The 13743-nt window shown below is 45.3% G+C and overlaps 1 protein-coding gene across 5 annotated transcripts in view; it reads left to right on the top strand.

Moving 5' to 3' along the window:
* Nucleotides 1-13743, top strand: part of mylka (myosin, light chain kinase a) — a 316681-nt gene that overhangs the window by 40582 nt on the left and 262356 nt on the right. The window lies entirely within an intron of this gene.

Genomic DNA, 13743 nt, shown 5'->3' with positions numbered 1-13743 from the left:
TAAATGCAGTAACCTTCAAGGAATCCCACACTTCACCTGACGAAGGAGAAAGCCTCCGAAAGCTTGTGATTTTCAAATAAAACTGTTGGACTATAACCTGGTGTTGTAAGATTCCATGCATTTGTCAACCCCAGTCCATCACCGGCATCTCCACATCATGACTATTTTTAAGAAGAGCAGGGAAGTTCTCCCAGTGTTCCAGCCACTATTTATCCCTCAATTGCAATCCACCAAAAGTAATGCGCAAATTGGCTGCTATGTTTCCCTACAAAACAACAATGACCACACTTCAATGTAATTCCTTGGCTGTAAAGTACTTTGGGATGTCCTGAGGACGTGAAAGCCGCTGTATAAATGCCAGTTCCTTTACTCTTTCTTTTAATTCTTATTTAAAAACAAAGTTCAGCTCCATAATGACTTAGTGAATAAATGTACTGCCGAGTATGGTACTGTTCCACACAGACCAAGAAGATGCCAGGTCCAATGGCTGCATTGTATTGAGTTGGCTGGTGTTTCAATTTCAGTTTGTATGGTAATGTCTCTCACTTGACAGTATGATAGCAATCCATGTAAGTGGACCATGCTTTCCAATATCTGGAAGGCACACCTTTTCTGCAATCTGCCTTTGAGGAGATGTATAATCCAAGGATTAACAATTGTTTTACTTGCAGTAGCCTGTTTACTGGATTGCCAGTTGTGACAAATAGGGAGTTTCATCACATTTTGATTCATTAGAAAGCAGATATATTTTTAAATATCTATTTGAGAGGTTCTGGTCACTTAAATTTCTTGGTGCAATTGCTCGATTAACTGAATGTACAAAATCACTAGAAACTCAGAAACCAGACCCTGATATTTATGGGGAGTCGGAGAGGGTGCAGGAAGGCGCGGGGGAAACCCGGTAAGGCCGGGGACGCGGTGGTCCTGGCGAATTTATCGTCATTATAATTTTTTTCTTTCGTTTCCAAATTGACAGACAGGCCGGCTGCCAGCAGGAAATCCAGCAGAGCTCCCGCCTCTATTTCGCTGCCAGGTTTCCCGAGCCTTGGAAAACACGGCCGGCAGCAGTTAAATTTACATCAGGCCCCCAATTGCACTGTGGGAGCCTGATTTAAATACGATAATGAAATGTCCCCCGCATCTCCAAGATGGGACACTCTCACGCCTCGCTACCTGCTGCTGTAAAATCGGCAGTAGGTGCGTACGCGTCGGGTTGGGGTCACGTTTTGCATTTTTTGGGGTTTAACCCCCACCCCCGCCAACCACCTCCCGCCTGTCGTAGGGGGGTTAATACCGAGGCCCAGGTATAATGAGACAGTGCAGGTAAATTTTACATTCACCACTTGGGCAGTAAACTGGTGTCGCGGATCACACGCCCGTTATAGAACCCACCCGATTGTCATCGGAAATCGGATAGTTTACCACCCAAGAGATGAAGGTGAAAATGACCTCCAATATGGTTCATATATTAATGGATAATTCCAACGTTGATTACTTGCTTTGCTCTGCAAATGGTTAAACTGAATCAAAAGGAATCAAGGCGGCCTTAAAGTGTTAATATTTTTTCATTGCAAAGCTATTAGTGTTGATCACATCAGATACATTTCTTATCTATCTGTATAGTTATCAAATGTAAGGAATCTTACAACACCAGGTTATAGTCCAACAGTTTTAACCTGGTGTTGTAAGATTCCTTACATTTGTCCACCCCAGCCCATCACCGGCATCTCCACATCATGTATAGTTATCAGTTCATTGACTCTGGAAGATTGATAGCTTGTCACCTTATTTGGCTGGAGACAGTGAGGCTAGCCTTTGAACCCCATTGTGAGTGACGGCTGTATTTGCATAAGCATTATTTTGATTCCCTTTGTTGTGGAAATAGATGACCAAAGGAACCGTTACCAACACTCAGGTAAGTGACTGGGAGGAGGTTCGGGAGGACTTCATGGTTGGATGAAGGGGGGGAAGCCTGGGACATGGAGGCCTAAACTTTCCTGTGGGATCCGAAGAGCATTCCTGCTCCTCCTGGCCCCACAAGGAAAGTCTAAAAAAGTCAAAACACGTTTTTGGCCTCTTCTCGACCAAACTCCTCTTCCTACTTGGTTGAAATAGCAGTCCGGCTCCGATATGTAATTGGAGCCCGATCTGCATATTTAAAGAAGGGCCTACCAGTTTCTGACTGGTGTCCCGCCATCTGCGCAGAAGAGCAGGTTAAAATTGGAACCTGTGGGAAAACAGTGGACCTCAGAGGGTAAGTCCCACGGGTAGTTTTAACTGGAAAAGAAAATTGCGCAGGGTGTAAAATGAACTGCCGATTTGCGATCCCCTGTTTTCCATCCGGCAATAAAAGTTAAAGTAACCCCCTGACATTTTTATCTCATGCCTTCAAAAAAGTAAGATATTTTAATTCACTGAGAGCTCAAGGAGAGCTTTTACTGTAAAGTGAAACTAGAATTACATTGTAAATCTTTTGTATATTTCTGTACATCTACTTTTAATCAGTATTGGATAGCCGGAAATAGTTGTTGCAGATAGTCTGAGAGAAATGGTGCATATTTTGAAAGCTAAGAACTCTGGGGATGAATGCCTAAAACTTAGCGCAGTTCTCCAGATGAGGTCTGACCAAGGCTTTGTACAACTGAAGTATTACTTCCTTACTTTTGTATTTTCTTTCTTGTTTTTATTGAAAATGCTCCTGATCACCATGTTTTCAGTAGAAATTGTACTTCTTACAAGATTGCATAAGTGATGTTACGACATTTACATTAACCTGGCAGAATCAATATAGTGGTGAATACCAGGGAGGGTAATAGTTTTTTTGTCATTCTTTGATTAAAACATATAACAATTAAGCAGGACCTGTTGCATTCCTGGTGAGGAGCAGGTATAGGACATTAAAGAAGGTTTGTGGGTTATCCATATACACATGATAACCTGCAGCCAGCAGTTGAAGCCAGTGTGATGTCTATGGAGGAAATCTTGACATTAGCAACTTGAATTGTTCCTTTGCAAGTGCCTTGAGGTTCAGGACTTCAGAACTGGCTGTTTTCAGTCGATGGATCTATGACCCAAGGGCCCAAAACAACTAAGTTCTGGAATTCCCTCCCCTTTTAAGATGCTCCTTAAAACCTACCTCTTTGACCAAGCTTTTGGTCCTAACATCTTATTATGTGGCTCAGTGTCAAATTTTGTCTGATAATGCTCTTGTGAAGTGCGTTGGGATATTTTACTACATTAAAGACGCAAAATAAATGCAAGTTGTAGGATGAAGGAATTCATTCCCAGTTGAGTTATTAAAATGGGGCACTTCCTTTACATTTATGTGGGGTGAGGGATTTGGTCTTATTCTATAAAAGTAGATGCTTTAACTAGTTGCTATACCTTCTGGAATATGGGATTAGATTAGACTGGGCTTGATGGCCGGCGCGGACACAATGGGCCGAAGGGCCTCTATCCGTGCTGTATAACTCTATGACTCTATGACTCTATAACTAGCTGCAGATTTTAGTATTCCGGTTGGCATTTAGTGGTAGGAATGAGGGGATGCGATAACAATTCAAGGTTTGAGTGCCTTTGTTCTGATCACTTGAACTGAGCTTGAGCCACTTTGCTAATCCTTTGGTGCTTATTCTGTTCTTAAATGTCATGATCATAGACCCAATGGGTGCTTGTAAGGTCACTTCAATTGCCAAGCAGAAACAATCTGGGAATATCCCTTCTGTTTTTTTGAACTTCAGCTAAACTCCTGTGAAGCGCCTTGGGACGTTTTACCACGTTAAAGGCACTATATAAATGCAAGTTGTGGTGGTTGTTGTTGAACTTCAGCTAATACTCATCAAATAATGTTGCCGACAATGTACAAATTATGCTGATAACCTACAAAATTTTTGTAATCTGCACTTCTCTTGTGGAAATAAGTCTTAACAATTCCAAAATAATTGAGACATGGTAGAGAGTGTTTAGACATCAGAACTGCTTGTATTGCAGTGGTCGGTGTCAAATTTTGTTTGAAAATCGCTCCTGTGAAGCACTTTGGGATGTTTTACTATGTTAGGTGCTATATAAATGCAAGTTGTTGCTGTCCCTCTCCTTAGGAAGCAGTTCTTCACACAAAGAGTAGTAGAAATCTAGAACACTCTCCCCCAGAAGGCTCTGAATGCAAGACTGAGATGGAGTTTTGTTAGTTAAGAGTATCAAGGGATATGGAGCAAGGGAGGGTAAACAGATTTGAGATACAGATCGGCCATGATCTAACTGAGTCGCGGAGCAGTCTTGAGGGGCTGAACGGCCTACTCCTGTTCCTAATGTTCTTATGTTATTTAGTAACATCTAGTAGATTATCAGATTTACACTAGTGAAATAATTTAAAACATTATTGGGTCAATTTTAACCCTACTTGCCCAGCGGAAACTGGCTGGGGGACAGTTTAAAAACAAGCAGGGAACTCAACCCTTTGCGGCTATTTCCGATGTTAACCTGCAGGTGGATGAGGGTTCTATTACATCAATAGAATCCCGGTGGCATTTTAACTGGGGCCTGAACCAGGAATCTACCATGCGTTTCCTGCCTGGCTGAAGCAAGACAGCATCGGGTGAGAAGGATGAAGAGGCTCTCCAGGTAAGTGAAAAAAAATCTCCTCCGGGCCCCACGAGGAAAGTCACGGATTCCCCTGCTTCAGACTCCCTCCCTTCCCTCTCACAGGACCGTCTCAAAAGCTTCTTCTTGCCACTTATCTATAAACTGGTGATCTTACCCTACTGGCAGCTGCTCTGTGCCCTCTTCCCAAGTGGATCAGTATTAAATGAGGTCCGGGAGTTAAAATAGGCCAGGCTCGAAACTTAGATCAGTGAGTGCATTTCTCGTTCGTCCCGCCCACCCGAAACCCGCTCTGGGGTTAAAACTGACCCCTCTGTTGCTGAAAATGGGGCAAGTGAGATGATCTGACCCAGTTATCAAATCCCTTATTTCTAATCAGTGAATGTCGGAATCAACCTTAGTGTAAAACTGGTGTGATACTTTAATTGGGTGCGTACCATGCTAATGAATGTTTTTTGATCTGTTCAAAATTCATTATTTTATTACTTTAGGAACACTTATTATTCAGTGTGACTGGGTGTATAAAAAGTCGGGCCCTAAACCAATCTGTTTAATTAATTTTTCTTTTATTCAGCTACAAATTATTTTAATAGTAAATGGTTTCCAGCTGTAAGCAACTGCAAACATTCCACTAGCAATTGATCCTCTAGTGGAATAAGTGCAGGGATGCTTTGTTCAAATGCTCTATCTGTTCTCCAAAGCACATGGATTTCCTGTCAAATAACAGTAGCCATCGTGGCGGGTGATTTCATATTGCGTAAGTGAGCTGGAATTTAAAGGTGGTTTTGCTTTAACTGTTTATGTTAAGGCCTGTGGCTTCAGACAACGATATAGCATTATATTTATTTTCCCTCTGTCCTCAAAGCTGACAGAATTGCAAATAAGGAAGATTATTATTTCTAGATTTGCAGTGAGGTTTTATACCACATCAATTGTTTTCACTGCAGTAATTAGACTGATCCAGTCATTTTAAATTCAATCTGTATTGGCTTTATCTGCTCACACAAAGAGGAGTAATCAATTCAAGTGGACAAAACTTGGCTGGATCTATTTAAAATTTGAACCGACTGAGAGTAAAAGCATCTTCCATGTATGTTCTTGTATCCTTAGGAACCAGCATCAAATAACTAGCGTTTGTGAAAAGAAGTGTTGCTCCTTCGACTTTGAAAAGGAGCTGAAATAATTGAAACCAATAATAAGGTGCAAAGTACTGAAAACATCTCCATAGTGATTTCTCTTTTATCCAGTTTGCTAAATGGGAAAGCAGTGAATTAATCCCACTTCTTTAGATTACTTAAAAAGACACCTTCTTTTGGTGACGAGATTAGTTTTTGTAGTTTGATTGACATTCACACTGGAAAAGAAGTGATTGACAAACACTGTTCAGAGTAATATGCTGTTGGATCTTGTATTCCCGCTTCACGTAGCTGTAACTGGTCTGTATCAAAGCTTCAAAGGAAAATGCATGTTTGGGGTCTCCTTTCTTGCAATACTCCATTGTCTTTCTACCACATTTGTCTCTCGTCAATAGATTTGAGGTGACATCTGAAAAGCAAATTGAGATGCATTTCAAAGAAGCATGGCTTGACTCTTAAACAGTCAGATACTATAGATAGTGCAACAATTCAAAAAGAAGTAACCTATGACACAATCCCTTTGCAAAGGACTACTGAAGTGATTTATTTAACTCAGTCAGTATAGGCTTTCACATTGATTGAACAGTCACAAAAATATTTCTGAAGTAATGTTGCTTTTATAAAACAGCACGGGCATGATTTTGACCCCAAGCCGGGAAGGGGGCGTGGGGGGGGGGGGGTAGTTGTTCTTAAGCTAATTTAAGGGTTAAGTCATGGCAGGAGATCCCAGCGCCGTGTCATGTTCCTCTTGTGGGATGTGGGAATTCAGGGCTCCTTCCTGTATCCCTGATTCCTTCACCTGCGGGAAGTGTGTCCAGCTGCAGCTATTGTTTGACCGCTTGACGGCTCTGGAGCTGCGGATGGACTCACTTTGGAGCATCCGCGATGCTGAGAAAGTCGTGGATAGCACGTTCAGTGAGTTGGTCACACCGCAGATAAAAATTACTGATGGAGATAGTGAATGGGTGACCAACAGACAGAGGAAGAGTAGGAAGGCAGTGCAGGGGTCCCCTGCGGTCATCTCCCTCCAAAACAGGTATACCGTTTTGGATACTGTTGGCGGAGATGGCTCACCAGGGGAAGGTGGCAGTGGCCAGGTTCATGGCACCGTGGCTGGCTCTGATGCACAGGAGGGCAGGAAAAAGAGTGGCAGAGCTATAGTGATAGGGGACTCGATTGTAAGGGGAATAGACAGGCGTTTCTGCGGACGCAACCGAGACTCCAGGATGGTATGTTGCCTCCCTGGTGCAAGGGTCAAGGATGTCTCGGAGCGGCTGCAGGACATTCTGGAGGGGGAGGGTGAACAGCCAGTTGTCGTGGTGCATATAGGCACCAACGATATAGGTAAAAAACAGGATGAGGTCCTACAAGCTGAATTTAGGGAGTTAGGAGTTAAACTAAAGAGTAGGACCTCAAAGGTAGTAATCTCAGGATTGCTACCAGTGCCACGGGTTAGTCAGAGTAGGAATGACAGGATAGCTAAGATGAATACGTGGCTTGAGAGATGGTGCAAGCTGGAGGGATTCAAATTCCTGGGCCATTGGAACCGGTTCTGGGGGAGGTGGGACCAGTACAAATTGGACGGTCTGCATCTGGGCAGGACTGGAACCAATGTCCTAGGGGGAGTGTTTGCCAGTGCTGTTGGGGAGGGTTTAAACTAATGTGGCAGGGGGATGGGAACCGATGCAGGAAGTCAGTGGGAAATAAAGTGGTGACAGAAACAAAAGGCAGTAAGGGAGAGTGTACAGAACATGACCGGACAGATGGTCTGAGAAAGCAGGGCAAAGACCAAGGGAAGTCTAGATTAAACTGCATTTATTTCAATGCAAGAAGTCTGATGGGCAAGGCAGATGAACTCAGGGCATGGATGGGTACATGGGACTGGGATGTTATAGCTATTACTGAAACATGGCTAAGGGAGGGGCAGGACTGGCAGCTCAATGTTCCAGGGTACAGATGCTATAGGAAAGATAGAGCAGGAGGTAAGAGAGGAGGGGGAGTTGCGTTCTTGATTAGGGAGAACATCACGGCAGTAGTGAGAGGGGATATATCCGAGGGTTCGCCCACTGAGTCCATATGGGTAGAACTGAAAAATAAGAAGGGAGAGATCACTTTGATAGGATTGTACTACAGACCCCCAAATAGTCAACGGGAAATTGAGGAGCAAATATGTAAGGAGATTACAGACAGCTGCAAGAAAAATAGGGTGGTAATAGTAGGGGACTTTAACTTTCCCAACATTGACTGGGACAGCCATAGCATTAGGGGCTTGGATGGAGAGAAATTTGTTGAGTGTATTCAGGAGGAATTTCTCATTCAGTATGTGGATGGCCCGACTAGAGAGGGGGCAAAACTTGACCTCCTCTTGGGAAATAAGGAAGGGCAGGTGACAGAAGTGTTAGTGAGGGATCACTTTGGGACCAGTGATCATAATTCCATTAGTTTTAAGATAGCTATGGAGAAGGATAGGTCTGGCCCAAAAGTTAAAATTCTAAATTGGGGAAAGGCCAATTTTGATGGTATTAGACAGGAACTTTCAGAAGTTGATTGGGAGAGTCTGTTGGCAGGCAAAGGGACGTCTGGTAAGTGGGAGGCTTTCAAAAGTGTGTTAACCAGGGTTCAGGGTAAGCACATTCCTTATAAAGTGAAGGGCAAGGCTGGTAGAAGTAGGGAACCTTGGATGACTCGGGAGATTGAGGCACTAGTCAAAAATAAGAAGGAGGCATATGACATGCATAGGCAGCTGGGATCAAGTGGATCCCTTGAAGAGTATAGAGATTGCCGGAGTAGAGTTAAGAGAGAAATCAGGAGGGCAAAAAGGGGATATGAGATTGCTTTGGCAGATCAGGCAAAGGTGAATCCAAAGAGCTTCTACAAATACATAAAGGGCAAAAGGGTAACTAGGGAGAGAGTAGGGCCTCTTAAGGATCAACAAGGTCATCTATGTGCGGAACCACAAGAGATGGGTGAGATCCTGAATGAATATTTCACATCGGTATTTACGGTTGAGAAAGGCATGGATGTTAGGGAACTTGGGGAAATAAATAGTGATGTCTTGAGGAGTGTACATATTACAGAGAGGGAGGTGCTGGAAGTCTTAACGCGCATCAAGGTAGATAAATCTCCGGGACCTGATGAAATGTATCCCAGGACGTTATGGGAGGTTAGGGAGGAAATTGCGGGTCCCCTAGCAGAGATATTTGAATCATCCACCGCTACAGGTGAGGTGCCTGAAGATTGGAGGGTAGCAAATGTTGTGCCTTTGTTTAAGAAGGGCGGCAGGGAAAAGCCTGGGAACTACAGACCAGTGAGCCTGACATCTGTAGTGGGTAAGTTGTTAGAGGGTATTCTGAGGGACAGAATCTACAGGCATTTGGAGAGGCAGGGACTAATTAGGAACAGTCAGCATGGTTTTGTGAGAGGAAAATCATGTCTCACGAATTTGATTGAGTTTTTTGAAGGGGTAACCAAGAAGATAGATGAGGGCTGTGCAGTAGACGTGGTCTACATGGACTTCAGCAAAGCATTTGACAAGGTACCGCATGGTAGGTTGTTACATAAGGTTAAATCTCATGGGATCCAAGGTGAGGTAGCCAATTGGATACAAAATTGGCTTGACGACAGAAGACAGAGGGTGGTTGTCGAGGGTTGTTTTTCAAACTGGATGCCTGTGTCCAGCGGTGTGCCTCAGGGATCGGTGCTGGGCCCGCTGTTATTTGTTATTTATATTAATGATTTGGATGAGAATTTAGGAGGCATGGTTAGTAAGTTTGCAGATGACACCAAGATTGGTGGCATTGTGAACAGTGAAGAAGGTTATCTAGGATTGCAACGGGATCTTGATAAATTGGGCCAGTGGGCCGATGAATGGCAGATGGAGTTTAATTTAGATAAATGTGAGGTGATGCATTTTGGTAGATCGAATCGGGCCAGGACCTACTCCGTTAATGGTAGGGCGTTGGGGAGAGTTATAGAACAAAGAGATCTAGGAGTACAGATTCATAGCTCCTTGAAAGTGGAGTCACAGGTGGATAGGGTGGTGAAGAAGGCATTCAGCATGCTTGGTTTCATTGGTCAGAACATTGAATGCAGGAGTTGGGATGTCTTGTTGAAGTTGTACAGGGCATTGGTGAGGCCACACTTGGAGTACTGTGTACAATTCTGGTCACCCTATTATAGAAAGGATATTATTAAACTAGAAAGAGTGCAGAAAAGATTTACTAGGATGCTACCGGGACTTGATGGTTTGACTTACAGGGAGAGGTTAGACAGACTGGGACTTTATTCCCTGGAGAGTAGGAGGTTAAGGGGTGATCTTATAGAAGTCTATAAAATAATGAGGGGCATAGATAAGGTCGATAGTCAAAATCTTTTCCCAAAGGTAGGGGAGTCTATAACGAGGGGGCACAGATTTAAGGTGAGAGGGGAGAGATACAAAAGGATCCAGAGGGGCAATTTTTTCACTCAAAGGGTGGTGAGTGTCTGGAACGAGCTGCCAGAGGCAGTAGTAGAGGCGGGTACAATTTTGTCTTTTAAAAAGCATTTGGACAGTTACATGGGGAAGATGGGTATCGAGGGATATGGGCCAAGTGCAGGCAATTGGGACTAGCTTAGTGGTATAAACTGGGCGACATGGACATGTTGGGCCGAAGGGCCTGTTTCCATGTTGTAACTTCTATGATTCTATGATTCTATGAAATTGTGGACGGGAGATCCGGAAGTACGGGTTTCCCGGACGTCTTTAAGATTTTGACGTAAGGACGTCTTTTATTCTTTTTTGTCTTTGCCGTCCAACTGACTGGCCTAATTGACAGGCAGGTCTCAGTCGGACGGGAGAACAGCCAGGGAGAGGACGTGTCCAGGTGAGTCTTTGTTTGTATGGATTGGGGGGGGGGGTGCGCATGGGTGGGCGCGGAAGGGGCATGGGTTGGCACGGGGACATAGGTTGGCAGGTGGTGGTCAGTCACGGGGGGTGGGTGGGTTCAGGATTGGGGGTCATCATGGGGGTCCGTGATCGTTGGGGAGGGGGATCAGGGTCGGGGCTCCGTGATCGGCAATCAGGGTCGGGGGTCCGCGATTGCCGATCGGGGGGGTCTGCGATCGGGCATCGGGGGGATGTCCGCGATCGGGCATTGGTGGGGGGGGGTCTGCAATCGGGGATCTGTGGGGGTTGGGGGGGAGGTCCATGATCGTTTGCGGGTCACTGCAGGTAGGCTTATTGGGCCTGGGGGATGCAGTCCTGTTCCTTCCAGCCCACAAGCTGTGCCAGAAAGGCACCGACCTGTTTGTCTCATGCCTTCTCGCCGTCTTTCACGAGGTGTGAAAGAGAAGGCCTGGGAATCCCAGTACCCCGGGGTTGAAATCGGAAACTGTGGAAAAATGGAGGCCTGAAGCCCGACCCGCCTCCTGGGAGCGGGTTGGTCGCCCACCCCTCATCCTGCCCCAGTGAAAACCGGAAATGGGCGGGTCTGAAATGGTTGAAATTTTGAATGCCCCCCCACCCCCAGCCCACCCGTTTTTCACTCTTAAAATCATGCCCCATGTGTTTAAATTGGATCGGATGCAGTCAGAGAACCAGCATGCCTTTCTGTTGTCATTTGGTATCAATTAACCACTGACCATTTAAGCCATCATGATAATTTTAAGTGTTTGTGTCAGCCCTACAATCCTCTGAGATTTTTTTTTTATTCGTTCATGGGATGTGGGCGTCGCTGGCGAGGCCAGCATTTATTGCCCATCCCTAATTGCCCTCGAGAAGGTGGTGGTGAGCCGCCTTCTTGAACCGCTGCAGTCCGTGTGGTGACTGTTCTCCCACAATGCTGTTAGGAAGGGAGTTCCAGGATTTTGACCCAGCGACAATGAAGGAACGGCGATATATTTCCAAGTCGGGATGGTGTGTGACTTGGAGGGGAACGTGCAGGTGGTGTTGTTCCCATGTGCCTGCTGCTCTTGTCCTTCTAGGTGGTAGAGGTCGCGGGTTTGGGAGTTGCTGTCGAAGAAGCCTTGGCGAGTTGCTGCAGTGCATCCTGTGGATGGTACACACTGCAGCCACTGTGCGCTGGTGGTGAAGGGAGTGAATATTTAGGGTGGTGGATGGGGTGCCAATCAAGCGGGCTGCTTTGTCCTGGATGGTGTCGAGCTTCTTGAGTGTTGTTGGAGCTGCACTCATCCAAGCAAGTGGAGAATATTCCATCACACTCCTGACTTGTGCCTTGTAGATGGTGGAAATGCTTTGTGGAGTCAGGAGGTGAGTCACTCGCCGCAGAATACCCAGCCTCTGACCTGCTCTCGTAGCCACAGTATTTATATGGCTGGTCCAGTTAAGTTTCTGGTCAATGGTGACCCCCAGGATGTTGATGGTGGGGGATTCGGCGATGGTAATGCCGTTGAATGTCAAGGGGAGGTGGTTAGACTCTCTCTTGTTGGAGATGGTCATTGCCTGGCACTTACCTGGCATGAATGTACTTGCCACTTATCAGCCCAAGCCTGGATGTTGTCCAGGTCTTGCTGCATGCGGGCTCGGACTGCTTCATTATTTGAGGGGTTGCGAATGGAACTGAACACTGTGCAGTCATCAGCGAACATCCCCATTTCTGACCTTATGATGGAGGGAAGGTCATTGATGAAGCAGCTGAAGATGGTTGGGCCTAGGACACTGCCCTGAGGAACTCCTGCAGCAATGTCTCTGCACTCCTCCAATTCTTGCCTCTTGCGCATCCCTGATTTTAATTGATCCATTATTGGCGGCCGTGCCTTCAGCTGCCTAGGCTCTAAGCTCTGGAATTCCCTCCCTAACCCCCTCTGCCTCTCTCTCCTCCTTTAAGACATTCCTTAAAACCTACCTCTTTGACCAAGCTTTTGGTCACCTGATCTAATATCTCCTTTTGTGGCTCGGTGACAAATTTTGTTTGGTAACGCCCCTGTGAAGTTCCTTGGGACATTTTCCTATGTTAAAGGCGCTATATAAATGCAAGTTTTTGTTTGATGGTTCGTCTCCTAGCTGTCCCAACCCAATCATTTAGTCTCCTCAATTTTCACATCTCATGTCCAGAAAGAACCCCACATTGTTTCATGTACTCTATCCTTGGTTCCCATCACCTATATCTAGCCCTTCCCCCTTTGACATCATCTGAAAGCATAGGGTTGGCTTCCACATGTACAGTGATGCTGCCCAACTGTACTGTTCTGCCTCCATCACTGACAGGGTTGTTACTGTACTATCTAACTGACTGTCTGACATCAAGTCCTAGATGAGTTGGAACATTTTAAAGCTCAACATCAGAAGAACTCAAATTATACTATTTGGTTTTCACCAGCACCTGCCTCCACCAACTTTCCTGGCTGTTTGCTCAGGCTAAACCTGGTGGTGCACGATCTTGGTGTTCTGTTTGACCTCAAGCTGAGTTTTCAATCACACATCTGGTTTGTTCCCAATTCTATCTTCAACCTCTGGAATATCGCCCACTTAAACCACTACCATTCCCCTCCATACCTTCCTCACCTCCTTATTGGAGACCTATCCTTTATCCTCCAAAAACCTCAGCTAATCTAAAACTGCAACGTGAGTCCTCACAGTGTCAACCGTGGCCCTCAGTGGTAGCACTCTCGCCTCTGACTAAGAAGGTTGTGGGTTCAAGCCAATATTGGCCAGGACACCGGAGAGTACTCCCCTGCTCTTCTTCAAAGTAGTGCCATGGGATCTGTTACATCCGTCTGAGAGGACAGACGGGGCCTCGGTTTAATATCTCATCCGAAGGATGGCATCTCTGACGGAGTGCCGCACTCCTTCAGTACTGCAATGAAGTGTCAGCCTAGATTTTGTGCTCAAGCCTCTGGAGTGGGACTTGAACCCACAACTTTCTGACTCAGAGGAGAGAGCGCTGTCGCTGAACCACAGTTGACATCTGAAACATTGTAGGATTTTAATATAAATTGGTGCACTGTACGTGTGAAGTTGTCTTATCATCAACTACCACTAATTCTTCATTGAATTTATTAGTATTGAAAA

Source organism: Heptranchias perlo, chromosome 7, assembly GCF_035084215.1.
Source record: "Heptranchias perlo isolate sHepPer1 chromosome 7, sHepPer1.hap1, whole genome shotgun sequence".
Lineage (NCBI taxonomy): Eukaryota > Metazoa > Chordata > Chondrichthyes > Hexanchiformes > Hexanchidae > Heptranchias > Heptranchias perlo.
This window is presented reverse-complemented; position numbering and strand designations above follow the sequence as displayed.